Source organism: Panthera uncia, chromosome F2, assembly GCF_023721935.1.
Source record: "Panthera uncia isolate 11264 chromosome F2, Puncia_PCG_1.0, whole genome shotgun sequence".
NCBI classification, from domain to species: domain Eukaryota; kingdom Metazoa; phylum Chordata; class Mammalia; order Carnivora; family Felidae; genus Panthera; species Panthera uncia.
This window is the reverse complement of record NC_064812.1, coordinates 27,807,143-27,814,098: the sequence shown is the minus strand read 5'-3', so window position 1 is coordinate 27,814,098 and position 6,956 is coordinate 27,807,143. Positions and strand designations below refer to the sequence as shown.

Below are 6,956 nucleotides of genomic sequence, written 5' to 3'. Positions count from 1 at the left end.
TAACCTGGGGGAAGCAGGATGAAAAACCAGCTCCTTGTCAATCTGTTTCTGTTTAGTGTACACAGATCAGAGGGGATTCGGTGTCTGTAAACACCTGGAAATTTTGTTTCCTGGTTACTTCAGCTTTTTCTCTGTTTTAGTAATATTTAGTAGGTTATTTTTTTAACTTAAGTGGCAATAGAAAAACATCCATAGTTCCCTGAGGCACATGTCAAGGCTAAGAAAGGCCTCTTGAAAAAAAAATGCAGCAAACCTCTAGGATAAAGTAGAAAACACAATTTTTGCCCAGTCAAAACATGTAGGCTCCCATCCCTAAAGTGCTGACTAGTAGCCATGGTCCATTATTCCATGTCCACTCAGGCACTGCTGACCAAATCCCACTTTTCATCCATGGTACTGGTTCTGGTATATATGGATCAGAAGTCCATTTGGAGAAAATTAATTCATCTTTTAGAGGTTCATCAGTACTGTGTCCTGAGATTTTTAGCTCCCCATCAAAACTGCACTCATGTGGCCACAAGTACCTAAAAGCTCCTTGATATGTCCCCTGTGGCCCCACTTTGTTCTCTGTTCCACTGGTTTGAACCACAACATGTCCTCTCTGTTGAAGTGCATGCAACGCAGTACCATCAGCTTAGTAAAAATTTTGAAAGGATGACCCCTCAAAACAGCTCTCTTGATGGCCATTCTCTCCAGATCCACTGGCAATAGATGGCCTGTGGCAATGAGGCTGTGCATCCTGTTGTCATTCTGTTTGAAAAGCAGCACAAATGCAGAAGGAAAAGTGATTGGGCCACATAGTGTCACCACCAAAGCCACATCAGCAGTTAGGAATCTCTGAAATTTATGTTTATCCCTGCAGTGTGCAGAGAATAAAGGTGAGGCTCGGAAGTGCCTGAACCCACCTGGAAGATCAGCTCCTCTTTAGCTTTCACGGGCTCAGTGTTGCCAGGGTGTCGGCTCAGCGCCAGATTCACTACTGACACCTCTGGCCATCAGCTAGTAGAGAAAATGCAATCAAGAATGTTCCTTGCTTGAAGTACTGAACCACTGAGACAGACATCAGACATGAAGCGTGACATATCAGCCAACCTCAGCTCCTTCAATCTCTTTTTCCCTCAATTTCTTTAAAATGCACTTCCTAGTATTAGTAAAGATCTGAAACTGAAAGTTCCAAGCATAATCTTGAAGAAGGCTTTCCTCAGGATCCCATGAAGATGTCCAAAAGTTCTTGAGGCCTCTGTATTTCTGAAATTGAATTCTTGCAGCTATGTCATGGGGGTGGGGGGGGGGGGTGGGTATCTACTTCATCTGGAGACATCTCTTCCAGTCTTTCTTGTTTATATTTCTCCAACATTTTCTTCCTCATCCTCTTCCTCCACTTTCTTGTCACAGACTACTCCAGTAGTCATAGTTTCATATCCTTCCCTCTGTTCCTCTTTACTGTTTTCCTCCTGAGATTCCTCTTCAATAAAATCCTCATGTCCCATGTCATCATATTCATCTTCCCCACCACTTTCCACCATCCTCATCCAAAATCTATTCTACAAGCTAATTTGATACCCCTTTGGGAACCTTCTTTACCACCTTGGGACTTTCCTTCAAGAAATAGTTTGCCTCTTTCAGCTCCTCCTTAGTGAGACAGGTTAGCTTCCATTGGATCTGGGATTACCTCTGTTTACAAAGATTCGTGTCTATCAGGGTCTGCCTTCATTAGGATCTTAAGGTCTTCCTCCATACCAGCTACAGCATCGATAGCGGGTGTATATAGGTGGGAAGGCCCTGAACAAAGAGGCAGAAAAGGTAGTAATCCCCAGTGCTGTTCCAGCCTTCTAGTAAACCAAGAAGGAAGAGGATGGAATCTGCCACTTGAGCCATGTCTAACACAGTGTGCAGATCCCTGGCCTTGCAGCTGTGAAAACTCCTGATGCTTCAATGCAGGGCATAACAGCATAAAACTATTGGTGCTACTTCACTCATTTCAGTGTAGTGTTCCAGTGTCCTTATCCTGAAGCCGTGAAAGTCCTCTGGCAGGGAAATCCTGTTGTGCAGGGACACCACCAGTACCTGATGAGGAAGGTCATCCTTGCCACCCAACTGTCTCTTCTCTGCCAGAAAGACCTCTTTCTTCTGCTTTCAGAGCTGACTGGCATGATGCCTCTGTCTATTCTACTGAGCTCTTTTCTTACCTTCTTGCTTAAGATTTTCGGTGCTAGACAGCCCTTGCTATCCCTCTGCATGGATCCTGGAACTCAATGCTGCTTGCTTTTCTGAGTTTTATTATGCTGCTTGACTGGGCCAGAAGGATGGGCTTCCATGTTGCTACTCATGTGTACCCAGTCAGCCTGTGTCAGTGTGTTTTAATCAGAGACACAAAAGCCAGTAAGAAACATTATGCAATTATGGGTACTGATAAAACCTACATAAGTCTGTAGCTCATGCATCCGCTGCTGTTTCTAATGCCTCACAGTGTCCAGTTTGGGAAGAAAGTGGAGGTGACATGAAGTGAAGGGAAGAGTAATGGCAAACTGGAATATGCAAAAGTGATCTGGAACCTATGAGGTAAAACTACCAATGTTGATGAATTAGACATCCAGAAAAAATGCTGATGCACTTGACCACAAAACATTACACAAACCCATTTCCAGGATCTGGAGAAGCTAAAAGAAGATATCAGGCAGGAGGTAAAGCATCAGCAACGTAGCTGCTCCCTCAGGCCTACAAGGCATGTCAACACAATCTCAACAAGATATGTGGGTGGCAACAGCACCTAACCTTGCTTGCTAAGCATTGACATGCTGTTGTTTGACTTTGCCTTCCAAATCTTCTGCAAATTTCTCTAGGTTAGGCCAACCTTATCCCAGAACTATGAAGGCATGGGAATTCAGAAGGGAGACAGTTCTATCTGAGCTAAATCAACAGAATTTAAAGCCCCAATAATCAATTTTTGTCACCTGGGCCAATATATACAGTATTTTAAACTATACAAAACTTCCAAATAAAGGTAATGGCAAAGTGATGCTTCCTTTATAATGATGCAACGGTTCCTCATAACAATAAAAAACTTGCTAATCTTTTCCCAAAGAGCATACAAATCATTTTAACCACCCTGGTGTAAAATATATTCCTCTCCTAGCTGAGCCACATCCCCCCTGATTTCTTATAATTCAAATTTTGAGATGTGCGGTTACCTTCTATTAACACTTCTTGTGTTTGACAGGAGGGGAGTGGAAGAGGGAAAGAAATATTTTATATGTAACCAAATATGCTCATATTGATATAAGGAAGAAATGCATATAATATTATAGTGCTTGTTTCTGCATCTATTCCTATGACCATAGCTGGTATTTATAATTATCTTCTTTTCCTATCCATTCATGACTCTGCCCTCAGTTACCACATTGGCTGGTTATGTTTTCCTATCTGATGGGGAGACCCAATCTTCATTTCTGAAGGCTCTGGGCCATTAGCAGTCCTACCAAATTTGGATTATTATAGTTTTATATTAACTTTAAGCATAGGATATAGGAGAACTAAAAGGCATTCCAAATTATCACCTACATTACTGTAGGTGATATTACTGTAAAGTAGCAACTGAATTTCCTAAGAGAGTACAGTAAACCTGAATCTAAACATCTCACCTAGTAGAGTAAGATTCTTTAATTTTTTAGATTCACTGTCATTAGGAACCTAAAGTGGCCAGGTAGCAAGCTCTAATGTATTTGAACCATTGTTGAGTCTTCTGGTGAAATGTTCTACCATGGGAACTAATAACTCTATTGCAGAGCCTAAAGTTCTGGGCACTTGAGGACACAAAGGATAAACTTCACTAGTGTATCACAAGGGATGATAGGAATGACTCTCATTTCCAACCATGGGAAAAGAGTTGGATTAGCAAGCCCAAATGATGTATTTGTTGCCTACTATATCCAAAACTCTCAATACACATCATGCTTCTCTCTTTGTAGTGGGAGGGGCCAGATGCAGCAATTTATCTTTATGAGTCACCCCAGAATACTACCATTAGAAAGCAAGACCAGATAAGCACCATGTCTTTTATAACTTTAACTCAATTTTTTTAAGTTATTTATTTTTAGAAAGCTACAGAGAGCAAGCAGGAGAAGGGCAGAGATAGAGGGAGACAGAGAACCCCAAGCAGGCTCCACACTGTCAGTGCAGAGCCTGATGCGCAGCTCAGACTCACGAACCCTGAGATTATGACCTGAGCCGAAATCAAGAGTTGGCTGCTTAACTGCTTAACTGACTGAGCCACCCAGGTGCTCCTAACTCAACTCTTGACACTGAACGCTTTCTTAAGGCAGTTAACCAGTAACTCATCTAGATTTGTACATTTTAAGTGCATCTACAATAATAAAAACTAATTCATGCTCTTAAAAATATGATAAGATTATGAAATATTCTGAAAAGTAGCCATTAATATTTCTATAATTGTTCAAGATATATTGCTTTAAAGCGTTCTCAGTGAATAATCAGTGCATGACCCACTTAAGAAATTAATATAATCTCCACTTGCTATTTTAGCAGTTCACGGAATACACTTTCTTCATTCTTTCAACACATTTGTAGCTTGACTACTGCATGCTTGGCACACTGTGCAGAGTTTACAATAACGATCCAAATAGGTCATGTCCCAGTTGTAAAGTAATTTATTTTCTGGAAGGTAAGGGGGGGATAGGGAAAAATAGGAAATAAACAAGTGAAAATACTAGAGCAAATTTCAGATAATGTGCTATGAAAAAAAAAAGAGTGAGAGAGTGACTCTATGTAAAGGAAGGCACTTTGGATAGACAGAATTATTAGGAGCTTCTTTGAGGATGTGGCTTTTGAACTGGAAACTAATTGAAAAGAAGGAGACCACAGGAAAATTGAGATGTGAGCTCCAGTAAGATACTAAAGGAAGAGCAAGCTCAGTATGTTGGGGACAAAGAAACCAGTGTGAATGAAGCATAATGAGAAAAAGAAAGAGTGATGCTGGATGGACGAGATCAGAAAAATCAGCTGGACCCAAAATATGCAGGACTTTATACAGCATGATAAATAATCAACATTTATTATATAAATTTGATATGTTAATTGTTATGCATGAGATCAGCAAAATGTAATTCACATTGTAGAAACCCTCTCTTCTGTGACTAGAAGAGGCCCTATGTGGAGACAGACAAGTTAAAACACAACAGTAGCCAAGATAAGATGTAATAATACGTTTAACAGAATTTTTTTCTTTGAGAAGGAAAGAAGTAGCTATAGGATATGTTGGAAGTAGAACAAAAAGTGAAGTGTTTTGCCATTTACTGAGATGGAAAGCCTGGGTTAAATGTAGTTTTGACAAGGAGTTAAAGAAGTGGGAAGTCATAACTTACGTTTGGAAATGTTAAACATGAGATTACTACATGACATCCAAGTGAAGAAATTGACTAGTTTGAACCATATAAAACTTTCTTTGCTTTTTGTTGTTGTTGTGTTGTGTTTTTTGTTTTGTTTTGTTTTGTTTTTTTTGTAAGTTAAAAACAGTCTAATGCCATCAACTTCATGTGATTCTACACCTAATAGTGTATAGTTGCATACATGAGTCTGCAGTTCAAGGAAAAATTTCAGATTTAGAGAGATTTGGAAAGCATTGGCATACTGATGTTATCTGAAGCCAGGAAGCTAGAAGAGATCATATAGGAACAAAGTGTAAATAAAAAATAGACCTGTAGGTAAGCTAGGAGCACAATAATATTTATAGATCAAGAATAGATGGGGACACCTGGGTGGCTCAGTCGGTTAAGCATCCGACTTCAGCTCAGGTCATGATCTCATGGTTCGTGGGCTTGAGTCTCCCATCAGGCTCTGTGCTGACAGCTCAGAGTCTGCAACCTGCTTCGGAATCCCCCTCTCTCTCTGCCCCTCCCCTGCTTGTGCTCTGTCTTTCTCAGTCTCTCAAAAATAAACGTTAAAACAAATTAAAAAAAAAGTTAGATGGGGAATACGAGGAACCTCAGGAAAAGTAACTGAAATGAGTCAATTGTTTTTTTGTATATTCTTTTTACAAAAAAGAAAAACATTTTTTTTTGGTGTGATCTGATCTTCTGGCATTGCTGTTTTCCATTTCCTGTCACATTAGTAAGATAAATACACTCTTCTGGGCCACTATGAATATGAAAAGTTCGCTCTTGATTCCATAAAGAACCATAGTAAGTCTTTTCAAATTTTTCCAGCTCTAGTATTTATCTACCTGCTATATTCAATGTTTTATATACTACTGCAACTTCTACCAACTATTTCATAAAGTATTGACAGTTTAGGGTTGACTCGAAAAGAAATACACAATCATAGTATCTTCCTATATCATATCTTAAAATGAATTTGACATAGAGTTTCCAAACCCATGTTTACCTCATAAATGGTGAAATATAAACTGAGCATTTCAACTTTCTCTTTGCTTCAGTAGATTGTTGACTTTCAGAATCTTCATCCAGGGCAAATGTATACTTGTTTTCTAAATTTAGGGGACATCTCTCCAATTCTTTACAGTTTGTTGCAAAAACAGTCATGTAACATGGGGATAAAAATCATTTGGGATGATATAAAATCTACTAGGATGCATTTGCATAACCAGACTGAAAAAAATGAACAGTAACAAGGTAACTGGTTAGCAGACAACAGGCCACTGAAATAAATTGGATGGATGCCACTCGGCATTTCAGCATCGGAAACTCAATCCTGCCACCTCTTATAAATGTCACACTGGAACCTTAACTCTGTCAACTTGAAAAACCTCTAACTTCCCTTGAAATGTGTGATTCTTTCTTAATAAGGTAGACCTGATTCACAAACCCAACCTCATATGTCTGTGAACTATCAGAGTGTGGATGTTGGATGGGGCCTTGCCTCCCACTGGATACACCATGAAATTAGGGATTCCTTCTAAATTTAAGAGGTATTTAAATGAT

The 6,956-nt window shown here is 39.6% G+C and overlaps 1 pseudogene; it reads right to left on the bottom strand.

The window, feature by feature from the left end:
- Nucleotides 1-289: 289 nt before the first annotated feature.
- Nucleotides 290-2,318, bottom strand: LOC125924221 (pre-rRNA-processing protein TSR1 homolog; annotated as a pseudogene).
- Between the last annotated feature and the right edge of the window lie 4,638 nt (nucleotides 2,319-6,956).